Source organism: Rattus norvegicus, chromosome 3, assembly GCF_036323735.1.
Source record: "Rattus norvegicus strain BN/NHsdMcwi chromosome 3, GRCr8, whole genome shotgun sequence".
NCBI classification, from domain to species: Eukaryota; Metazoa; Chordata; class Mammalia; order Rodentia; family Muridae; genus Rattus; species Rattus norvegicus.
In genome coordinates, this window is record NC_086021.1 from 24,377,571 (window position 1) to 24,389,800 (window position 12,230).

At 37.3% G+C, this 12,230-nt stretch overlaps 1 pseudogene; it reads right to left on the reverse strand.

The window, feature by feature from the left end:
* Arhgap20-ps2 (Rho GTPase activating protein 20, pseudogene 2) overlaps positions 1-12,230 on the reverse strand; it is a 77,228-nt pseudogene that overhangs the window by 42,028 nt on the left and 22,970 nt on the right.

Here is a 12,230-nt window from a genome sequence, read left to right on the forward strand (position 1 = left end):
GTGGTTCTAAACGGTAAAAAACATACTTCTCTATATCGAAAAGACGGGCGTTTCCAAGTATGAATCGCACATTCTTTTGCAAATTCTGTTCATTCAAAGCGGGAGAAGCTTGTAGGAGGATGTCTTTGAAGATAAACACACAACTAGTGTTTCACACACTGAATTGCTATTACTTGGTGAATAAGCTTAGTTTTAAGTGGTTCGAGACAGTAAAAACCATCCGTTTCTACATAGACAAAACGTGCGTTTCCCAGTCTGAATCGCACATTCTTTGGCGAATTCTATTCGTTCCAAGCGGGAAAAGCTTTTGGGAGGTCGACATTGACGATAAACACACAGCTAGTGTTTCGCCAAGTGGATTGCCGTTACTTCTCGAATAAGCTTAGTTTTAAGTGGTTCTACACGAGAAAAATCATTCTTTTCTATGTAGACAAGATGTGCATTTCTCTTTCTGAATCAAACATTCTTTGGCGAATTCTGTTCGTTCCAAGCGGGAAAAGTTTGTAGTATGTTGACTTTGAAGATAAACACACAGCTACTGTTTCGCAAAGTGAATTCATATTACTTGTCGAATAAGCTTAAGTTCAGTGGTCTAGATGGTAAAAAGCATACTTTTCTATATAGACAAAATACGTGTTTCCCAGTCTGAATCACACAGTCTTTGGCGAATTCTATTCGTTCCAAGCGGGAAAAGCTTTTAGGAGGTCGACATTGACGATAAACACACAGCTCGTGTTTCGCCAAGTGGATTGCCGTTACTTCTCGAATAAGCTTAGTTTTAAGTGGTTCTAGACGAGAAAAATCATTCTTTTCTATATAGACAAGATGTGCATTTCCCTTTCTGAATCAAACATTCTTTGGAGAATTCTGTTCATTCCAAGCGGGAAAAGCTTGTAGGAAGTTGACTTTGAAGATAAACACACAGCTACTGTTTCACAAAGTGAATTGATGTTACTTGTCGAATAAGCTTAAATTCAGTGGTTCTAGATGGTAAAGAGCATACTTTTCTATATAGACAAAATATGTGTTTCCCAGGCTGAATCGCACATTCTTTCGCGAATTACGTTCGTTACAAGAGGGAAAACCTTGTAGGAAGTTGACTTTGAAGACAAACACACAGCTAGTATTTCGCCAACTGTATTGCCGTTACTTCTCGAATAAGCTTAGTTTTCAGTGGTTCTAGACAAGAATAATCATTCTTTTCTATATAGACAAGATATGCATTTCCCACTCTGAATCAAACATTCTTTGGCGAATTCTGTTCGTTCCAAGCGGGAAAGTTTGTAGTATGTTGACTTTGAAGATAAACACACAGCTAGTGTTTTGCAAAGTGAATTACTGTTACTTGGTGAATAAGCTTAGTTTTAGATAGTTCTAGACGGTGAAAAGCATACCTTTCTATAAAGACAAGTGGTGGGTTTCGCAGTATGAATCGCACCTTCTTTGGCGAATTCTGTTCGTTCCAAGCAGGAAAAGCTTGTAGGAAGTTGACTTTGAAGATAAACACACAGCTAGTGTTTCGCCAAGTGAATTGCTGTTACTTGGCAAATAAGCTTAGTTTTAAGTGGTTCTAAACGGTAAAAAACATACTTCTCTATATAGAAAAGACGGGCGTTTCCAAGTATGAATCACACATTCTTTTGCAAATTCTGTTCATTCAAAGCGGGAGAAGCTTGTAGGAGGATGACTTTGAAGATAAACACACAACTAGTGTTTCACACACTGAATTGCTCTTACTTGGCGAATAAGCTTATTTATAAGTGGTTCAAGACAGTAAAAAGCATCCGTTTCTACATAGACAAAACGAGCGTTTCCCAGTCTGAATCGCACATTCTTTGGCGAATTCTATTCGTTCCAGCGGGAAAAGCTTTTAGGAGGTCGACATTGACGATAAACACACAGCTAGTGTTTCGCCAAGTGGATTGCTGTTACTTCTCGAATAAGCTTAGTTTTAAGTGGTTCTAGACGAGAAAAATCATTCTTTTCTATGTAGACAAGATGTGCATTTCCCTTTCTGAATCAAACATTCTTTGGCGAATACTGTTCATTCCAAGAGGGAAAAGTTTGTAGTATGTTGACTTTGAAGATAAACACACAGCTACTGTTTCGCAAAATGAATTCATATTACTTGTCGAATAAGCTTAAATTCAGTGGTCTAGATGGTAAAAAGCATACTTTTCTATATAGACAAAATACGTGTTTCCCAGACTGAATCGGATATTCTTTGGCGAATTCTGTTCGTTCCAAGAGGGAAAAGCTTGTAGGAGGTCTACATTGACGATAAACACACAGGTAGTGTTATGCCAAGTGAATTGCTGTTACTTGGCAAATAAGATTAGTTTTAAGTGGTTCTAAACGGTAAAAAACATACTTCTCTATATAGAAAAGACAGGCGTTTCCAAATATGAATCGCACATTCTTTTGCAAATTCTGTTCATTCAAAGCGGGAGAAGCTTGTAGGAGGATGACTTTGAAGATAAACATACAACTAGTGTTTCACACACTGAATTGCTCTTACTTGGCGAATAATCTTAGTTTTAAGTGGTTATAGACAGTAAAAAGCATCCATTTCTACATAGACAAAACGTGGTTTTCCCAGTCTGAATCGCACATTCTTTGGCGAATTCTATTCGTTCCAAGCGGAAAAAGCTTTTAGGAGGTCGACATTGATGATAAACACACAGCTCGTGTTTCGCCAAGTGGATTGCCGTTACTTCTCGAAAAAGCTTAGTTTTAAGTTGTTCTAGACGAGAAAAATCATTCTTTTCTATGTAGACAAGATGTGCATTTCCCTTTCTGAATCAAACATTCTTTGGCGAATTCTGTTCGTTCCAAGAGGGAAAAGTTTGTAGTATGTTGACTTTGAAGATAAACACACAGCTACTGTTTCGCAAAGTGAATTCATATTACATGTCGAATAAGCTTAAATTCAGTGGTCTAGATGGTAAAAAGCATACTTTTCTATATAGACAAAATACGTGTTTCCCAGACTGAATCGGACATTCTTTGGCGAATTCTGTTCGTTCCAAGAGGGAAAAGCTTGTAGGAGGTCGACATTGACGATAAATACACAGCTAGTGTTTCGCCAAGTGAATTGCTGTTACTTGGCAAATAAGATTAGTTTTAAGTGGTTCTAAACGGTAAAAAACATACTTCTCTATATAGAAAAGACAGGCGTTTCCAAATATGAATCGCACATTCTTTTGCAAATTCTGTTCATTCAAAGCGGGAGAAGCTTGTAGGAGGATGACTTTGAAGATAAACAGACAACTAGTGTTTCACACACTGAATTGCTCTTACTTGGCGAATAATCTTAGTTTTAAGTGGTTATAGACAGTAAAAAGCATCCATTTCTACATAGACAAAACGTGGGTTTCCCAGTCTGAATCGCACATTCTTTGGCGAATTCTATTCGTTCCAAGCGGAAAAAGCTTTTAGGAGGTCGACATTGATGATAAACACACAGCTCGTGTTTCGCCAAGTGGATTGCCGTTACTTCTCGAAAAAGCTTAGTTTTAAGTTGTTCTAGACGAGAAAAATCATTCTTTTCTATGTAGACAAGATGTGCATTTCCCTTTCTGAATCAAACATTCTTTGGCGAATTCTGTTCGTTCCAAGAGGGAAAAGTTTGTAGTATGTTGACTCTGAAGATAAACACACAGCTACTGTTTCGCAAAGTGAATTCATATTACATGTCGAATAAGCTTAAATTCAGTGGTCTAGATGGTGAAAAGCATACTTTTCTATATAGACAAAATACGTGTTTCCCAGACTGAATCGGACATTCTTTGGCGAATTCTGTTCGTTCCAAGAGGGAAAAGCTTGTAGGAGGTCGACATTGACGATAAATACACAGCTAGTGTTTCGCCAAGTGAATTGCTGTTACTTGGCAAATAAGCTTAGTTTTAAGTGGTTCTAGACGAGAAAAATCATTCTTTTCAATGTAGACAAGATGTGCATTTCCCTTTCTGAATCAAACATTCTTTGGAGAATTCTGTTCGTTCCGAGCGGGAAAAGCTTGTAGGAAGTTGACTTTGAAGATAAACACAGAGCTACTGTTTCACAAAGTGAATTGATGTTACTTGTCGAATAAGCTTAAATTCAGTGGTTCTAGATGGTAAAAAGCATAATTTTCTATATAGACAAAATATGTGTTTCCCAGTCTGAATCAGACATTCTTTGGCGAATTCTGTTCTTTCCAAGAGGGAAAAGCTTGTAGGAGTTCGACACTGACGATAAACACACAGGGAGTGTTATGCCAAGTAAATTGCTGTTACTTGGCAAATAAGCTTAGTTTTAAGTGGTTCTAAACGGTAAAAAACATACTTCTCTATATGTCAAAGACGGGCGTTTCCAAGAATGAATCCCACATTCTTTTGCAAATTCTGTTCATTCAAAGTGGGAGAAGCTTGTAGGAGGATGACTTTGAAGATAAACACACAACTAGTGTTTCACACACTGAATTGCTCTTACTTGGCGAATAAGCTTAGTATTAAGTGGTTCTAGACAGTAAAAAGCATCCATTTCTACATAGACAAAACGTGCGTTTCCCAGTCTGAATCGCACATTCTTTGGCGAATTCTATTCGTTCCAAGCGGGAAAAGCTTTTGGGAGGTCGACATTGACGATAAACACACAGCTAGTGTTTCGCCAAGTGAATTGCCGTTACTTCTCGAACAAGCTTACTTTTAAGTGGTGCTAGATGAGAAAAATCATTCTTTTCTATATAGACAAGATGTGCATTTCCCTTTCTGAATCAAACATTCTTTGGAGAATTCTGTTCGTTCCAAGCGGGAAATCTTGTAGGAAGTTGACTTTGAAGATAAACACACAGCTACTGTTTCACAAAGTGAATTGATGTTACTTGTCGAATAAGCTTAAATTCAGTGGTTCTAGATGGTAAAAAGCATACTTTTCTATATAGACAAAATATGTGTTTCCCAGTCTGAATCGGATATTCTTTGGCGAATTCTGTTCGTTCCAAGCGGGAAAGTTTGTAGTATGTTGACTTTAAAGATAAACACACAGCTAGTGTTTTGCAACGTGAATTACTGTTACTTGGTGAATAAGCTGGGTTTTAGATAGTTCTAGACGGTGAAAAGCATACCTTTCTATATAGACAAGCGGTGTGTTTCCCAGTATGAATCGCACATTCTTTGGCGAATTCTGTTCGTTCCAAGCAGGAAGAGCTTGTGGGAAGTTGACTTTGAAGATAAACACACAGCTAGTGTTTCGCCAAGTGAATTGCTGTTACTTGGCAAATGAGCTGAGTTTTAAGTGGTTCTAAACGGTAAAAAACATACTTCTCTATATCGAAAAGACGGGCGTTTCCAAGTATGAATCGCACATTCTTTTGCAAATTCTGTTCATTCAAAGCGGGAGAAGCTTGTAGGAGGATGTCTTTGAAGATAAACACACAACTAGTGTTTCACACACTGAATTGCTATTACTTGGTGAATAAGCTTAGTTTTAAGTGGTTCGAGACAGTAAAAACCATCCGTTTCTACATAGACAAAACGTGCGTTTCCCAGTCTGAATCGCACATTCTTTGGCGAATTCTATTCGTTCCAAGCGGGAAAAGCTTTTGGGAGGTCGACATTGACGATAAACACACAGCTAGTGTTTCGCCAAGTGGATTGCCGTTACTTCTCGAATAAGCTTAGTTTTAAGTGGTTCTACACGAGAAAAATCATTCTTTTCTATGTAGACAAGATGTGCATTTCTCTTTCTGAATCAAACATTCTTTGGCGAATTCTGTTCGTTCCAAGCGGGAAAAGTTTGTAGTATGTTGACTCTGAAGATAAACACACAGCTACTGTTTCGCAAAGTGAATTCATATTACTTGTCAAATAAGCTTAAGTTCAGTGGTCTAGATGGTAAAAAGCATACTTTTCTATATAGACAAAATACGTGTTTCCCAGTCTGAATCACACAGTCTTTGGCGAATTCTATTCGTTCCAAGCGGGAAAAGCTTTTAGGAGGTCGACATTGACGATAAACACACAGCTCGTGTTTCGCCAAGTGGATTGCCGTTACTTCTCGAATAAGCTTAGTTTTAAGTGGTTCTAGACGAGAAAAATCATTCTTTTCTATATAGACAAGATGTGCATTTCCCTTTCTGAATCAAACATTCTTTGGAGAATTCTGTTCATTCCAAGCGGGAAAAGCTTGTAGGAAGTTGACTTTGAAGATAAACACACAGCTACTGTTTCACAAAGTGAATTGATGTTACTTGTCGAATAAGCTTAAATTCAGTGGTTCTAGATGGTAAAGAGCATACTTTTCTATATAGACAAAATATGTGTTTCCCAGTCTGAATGGGACATTCTTTGGCGAATTCTGTTCGTTCCAAGAGGGAAAAGCTTGTAGGAAGTTGACTTTGCGGACAAAAACACAGCTAGTGTTTCGCCAACTGAATTGCCGTTACTTCTCGATTATGCTTAGTTTTCAGTGGTTCTAGACAAGAATAATCATTCTTTTCTATATAGACAAGATATGCATTTCCCACTCTGAATCAACCATTCTTTGGCGAATTCTGTTCGTTCCAAGCGGGAAAGTTTGTAGTATGTTGACTTTGAAGATAAACACACAGCTAGTGTTTTGCAAAGTGAATTACTGTTACTTGGTGAATAAGCTTGGTTTTATATAGTTCTAGACGGTGAAAAGCATACCTTTCTATATAGACAAGAGGTGGGTTTCCCAATATGAATCGCACATTCTTTGGCGAATTCTGTTCGTTCCAAGCAGGAAGAGCTTGTAGGAAGTTGACTTTGAAGATAAACACACAGCTAGTGTTTCGCCAAGTGAATTGCTGTTACTTGGCAAATAAGCTTAGTTTTAAGTGGTTCTAAATGGTAAAAAACCTACTTCTCTATATAGAAAAGACGGGCGTTTCCAAGTGAATCGCACATTCTTTTCCAAATTCTGTTTATTCAAACCGGGAGAAGCTTGTAGGAGGATGACTTTGAAGATAAACACACAGCTAGTGTTTCACCAAGTGGATTGCCTTTACTTCTCGAATAAGCTTAGTTTTAAGTGGTTCTAGACGAGAAAAATCATTCTTTTCTATGTAGACAAGATGTGCATTTCTCTTTCTGATTCAAACATTCTTTGGCGAATTCTGTTCGTTCCAAGCGGGAAAAGTTTGTAGTATGTTGACTTTGAAGATAAACACACAGCTACTGTTTCGCAAAGTGAATTCATATTACTTGTCGAATAAGCTTAAATTCAGTGGTCTAGATGGTATAAAGCGTACTTTTCTATGTAGACAAAATACGTGTTTCCCAGACTGAATCGGACATTCTTTGGCGAATTCTGTTCGTTCCAAGAGGGAAAAGCTTGTAGGAGGTCGACACTGACGATAAACACACAGCTAGTGTTTCGCCAAGTGAATTGCTGTTACTTGGCAAATAAGCTTAGTTTTAAGTGGTTCTAAACGGTAAAAACCATACTTCTCTATATAGAAAAGACGGGCGTTTCCAAGTATGAATCGCACATTCTTTTGCAAATTCTGTTCATTCAAAGCGGGAGAAGCTTGTAGGAGGATGACTTTGAAGATAAACACACAACTAGTGTTTCACACACTGAATTGCTCTTACTTGGCGAATAAGCTTATTTATAAGTGGTTCAAGACAGTAAAAAGCATCCGTTTCTACATCGACAAAACGTGCGTTTCCCAGTCTGAATCGCACATTCTTTGGCGAATTCTATTCGTTCCTAGCGGGAAAAGCTTTTAGGAGGTCGACATTGACAATAAACACACAGCTCGTATTTCGCCAAGTGGATTGCCGTTACTTCTCGAATAAGCTTAGTTTTAAGTGCTTCTAGACGAGAAAAATCATTCTTTTCTATGTAGACAAGATGTGCATTTCCCTTTCTGAATCAAACATTCTTTGGCGAATTCTGTTCGTTCCAAGCGGGAAAAGTTTGTAGTATGTCGACTTTGAAGATAAACACACAGCTACTGTTTCGCAAAGTGAATTCATCTTACTTGTCAAATAAGCTTAAATTCAGTGGTCTAGATGGTAAAAAGCATACTTTTCTATATTGACAAAATACGTGTTTTCGAGACTGAATCGGACATTCTTTCGCGAATTCTCTTCGTTCCAAGAGGGAAAAGCTTGTAGGAGGTCGACATTGGCGATAAACACACAGCTAGTGTTTCGCCAAGTGAATTGCTGTTACTTGGCAAATAAGCTTAGTTTTAAGTGGTTCTAAACGGTAAAAACCATACTTCTCTATATAGAAATGACGGGCGTTTCCAAGTATGAATCGCACATTCTTTTGCAAATTCTGTTCATTCAAAGCGGGAGAAGCTTGTAGGAGGATGACTTTGAAGATAAACACACAACTAGTGTTTCACACACTGAATTGCTCTTACTTGGCGAATAAGCTTATTTATAAGTGGTTCAAGACAGTAAAAAGCATCCGTTTCTACATCGACAAAACGTGCGTTTCCCAGTCTGAATCGCACATTCTTTGGCGAATTCTATTCGTTCCAAGCGGGAAAAGCTTTTAGGAGGTCGACATTGACGATAAACACACAGCTCGTTTTTCGCCAAGTGGATTGCCGTTACTTCTCGAATAAGCTTAGTTTTAAGTGGTTCTAGACGAGAAAAATCATTCTTTTCTATGTAGACAAGATGTGCATTTCCCTTTCTGAATCAAACATTCTTTGGCGAATTCTGTTCGTTCCAAGCGGGAAAAGTTTGTAGTATGTCGACTTTGAAGATAAACACACAGCTACTGTTTCGCAAAGTGAATTCATCTTACTTGTCGAATAAGCTTAAATTCAGTGGTCTAGATGGTAAAAAGCATACTTTTCTATATTGACAAAATACGTGTTTCCGAGACTGAATCGGACATTCTTTCGCGAATTCTCTTCGTTCCAAGAGGGAAAAGCTTGTAGGAGGTCGACATTGGCGATAAACACACAGCTAGTGTTTCGCCAAGTGAATTGCTGTTACTTGGCAAATAAGCTTAGTTTTAAGTAGTTCTAAACGGTGTAAAACATACTTCTCTATATAGAAAAGACGGGCGTTTCCAAGTATGAATCGCATATTCTTTTGCAAATTCTGTTCATTCAAAGCGGGAGAAGCTTGTAGGAGGATGACTTTGAAGATAAACACACAACTAGTGTTTCACACACTGAATTGCACTTACTTGGCGAATAAGCTTAATATTAAGTGGTTCTAGACAGTAAAAAGCATCCATTTCTACATAGACAAAACGTGCCTTTCCCAGTCTGAATCGCACATTCTTTGGCGAATTCTATTCGTTCCAAGCGGGAAAAGCTTTTGGGAGGTCGACATTGACGATAAACACACAGCTAGTGTTTCGCCAAGTGGATTGCCGTTACTTCTCGAACAAGCTTACTTTTAAGTGGTGCTAGACGAGAAAAATCATTCTTTTCTATATAGACAAGATGTGCATTTCCCACTCTGAATCAAACATTCTTTGGCGAATTCTGTTCGTTCCAAGCGGGTAATTTGTAGTATGTTGACTTTGAAGATAAACACACAGCTAGTGTTTTGCAAAGTGAATTACTGTTACTTGGTGAATAAGCTTGGTTTTAGATAGTTCTAGACGGTGAAAAGCATACCTCTCTATATAGACAAGAGTTGGGTTTCCCAATATGAATCGCACATTCTTTGGCGAATTCTGTTCGTTCCAAGCAGGAAGAGCTTGTAGGATGCTTCCTCACTTTTTTTTCTATAAGTTTGAGTGTATGTGGTTTTATTTGGAGGTCCTTGAGACCTGAAGAACTTAAAACTGCACCTGAATACATTAGTGGTAAAGCATTTGAAAGTATACAAAATAATATACAACACTTTGTCACGTACATACACACACACACACAAATACGCATACACACATATGAAATATATATATGAAATGTACTTTTATATGACCATTAATTCACTTGATATGAATATTTAATAATATAATAGTCTAATTACTGTAAAACACAAGTATTATATACTCCAAAAATAGGGCTGGAATAAAAAAAAAACAAGCAAAACCTGGACAATCAGGATTTTTTAAAACTTCACTCTAGTCTTCTTTGACTACCATTATATGTGAAGCATACTGTTGGCCAAAATCAATATCTATGAAGAAAGAACAAAAGAAAGACTGAAATGATTCACTTATTTTAAACTACATTAACCATCTTTCTTCCCAAATCTTCCTGAAACAGATCGATATATATTCTACTCCACTCCAGGAGAATGGAATCCTAGGGTTTCCTTTTACAGAAATGATCTTTCCAAAGTTTTCCTACTTCCTGCATTACAATGAGAATTCTGTTCCCAAAGGCAAAAGTCAGATCCCCTTACCTTTCTTGATACATCACTCCCAAACCATGTGTCATTTGTAGTCTGATCCCACAAAACATAAGAATCTATCCAGATAGATAACCTGTTAATGTCTAAATTATTCATGGATGAGTCTCTTATTATTACTATTACCAAATGAGATGCTTTAGAAGGATAAAGTTTGCCTGAGGAATCTTCAGTAGAAGTCTAAACAAAGAAAGGGGATAATTTTATTTTAGACCGTCTGAAAACTAATGTTAGTTACAAAACTAATTATGAAGAAAACAGGGCAAATGTTTTGTAGACCAACTCATAGTTTAACCAGAATTCAAAAGAAGTACAGCTAGAGTACTACAAAAATATTTTCTGCGAATCATTTTACTGTATAAAATCATGGGAACATTTTAAAAGTATGAATGATTTTCTATGTAATAGATATTTGACTGCTACCTACAGAAGCCAGAGGAAGCTGTTGGGATATTGGTATTAGAATGAATGAGATTGTTGCAGACTATGTGTGTTCTGTGTATGAAAACATCTAGTGTTATTAAACATCAATCCATCTTCTCAAGCACCATGGAGTGGAGACACGTTTAATATCTAATGTAGTATAAATCCATGTAACATTCTTGTGACACTCTAGAACATAAGGAGCAGAAAGCACTCTAGTGACCCTACACAATGCGATTATAAAAGCTTCGCTACAGCAAGACAGAGATGCATGGCACCTGGGTAGCAAGTGGAGCTCAATGCTCCTGTTACACACAAAATCATTCTCTGGAGTATTGCACAGAAAAAAGAATCAAAGAAGTCAAAGCTATACCTGACTTGACTGTTCGAGGCAGTTATATTTGAGAAAGAAGTATTCATAATAGCTTCATGTTGTAATCAATGACATATATTTAGCATGTGGTATATTCACAGTAACATGGTAATAATACTAGGATGCAAATAATCCACAGGTGTTATACACACCTCTTTCTTTCAATTTGTTTCACACACTCTAGGCTGACCTGCACACAAGGTGTTGCATAGGCTGTCTTCTAAACTGTGACAGTTATAAAGAAGAAGACACCAAGGTGTGATTATAGACATGGTTCAACACTCTAGTTTGAGAAATGAACATGTTTAAAAAGTGACAATATGTGTCTGTGCTAAGGAAACCTCTTGGCATGGGACATCACTCCAGCTTATAATACTGTAAACACAAGCCTATGTACCTTACAAAAACACTGCTTCTATATTGGTACAGTTCCGCAAGTGCTTTCTGTATCATTACCTTTGGATGGCATTAATTTTTCCAACCAGAGTTCCTTCATCTGGGACGCTAAGCCAATTCTCTTATAAGCCAGAAGTAAGTAAACTTCCTTCAATGTTTGCAATGAAGTCCTTTTTTTAAATGAAAATAAAAAAGTAATGGTCAATGTACATTTTAGAATGAACATGAAAAGCATTTTTGTTTAAAATTAGCAGTTTAGACCAGTGATTCTCAACTTCGGAGTCATAATCCATTAGGGTTCACATATCATATATCTTCCACGTCAGATATTCTCTCCATTTTTCTTTATAATTCTTACAAATAGCAAAATTTTAATTGTGAGAAAGCAGCAAAATGATGTAATGGTTAGTAATCACCAAACCATAAGGAAATATATTAGTGTTACAGTATTAGGATGGCTGAGAATCATTGGTTGAAAGCATATAACATAAAAGACTCCCAAACTTCTATCTCCTCAGAATCTTGGATCAAATGTGGAACCTATATGCAGGATCTTGTGTTTTCTTCCCTAAGACTAGAAGCAATGAAGCAGTGTCCTAGTTGCTATAGCAATGAAATAAACCTATGGTCTGTTCAAATTGCCTCTCCTGACTTCTAGTCCACACTATGACTTGCAATCATAGATCTGCACTCCA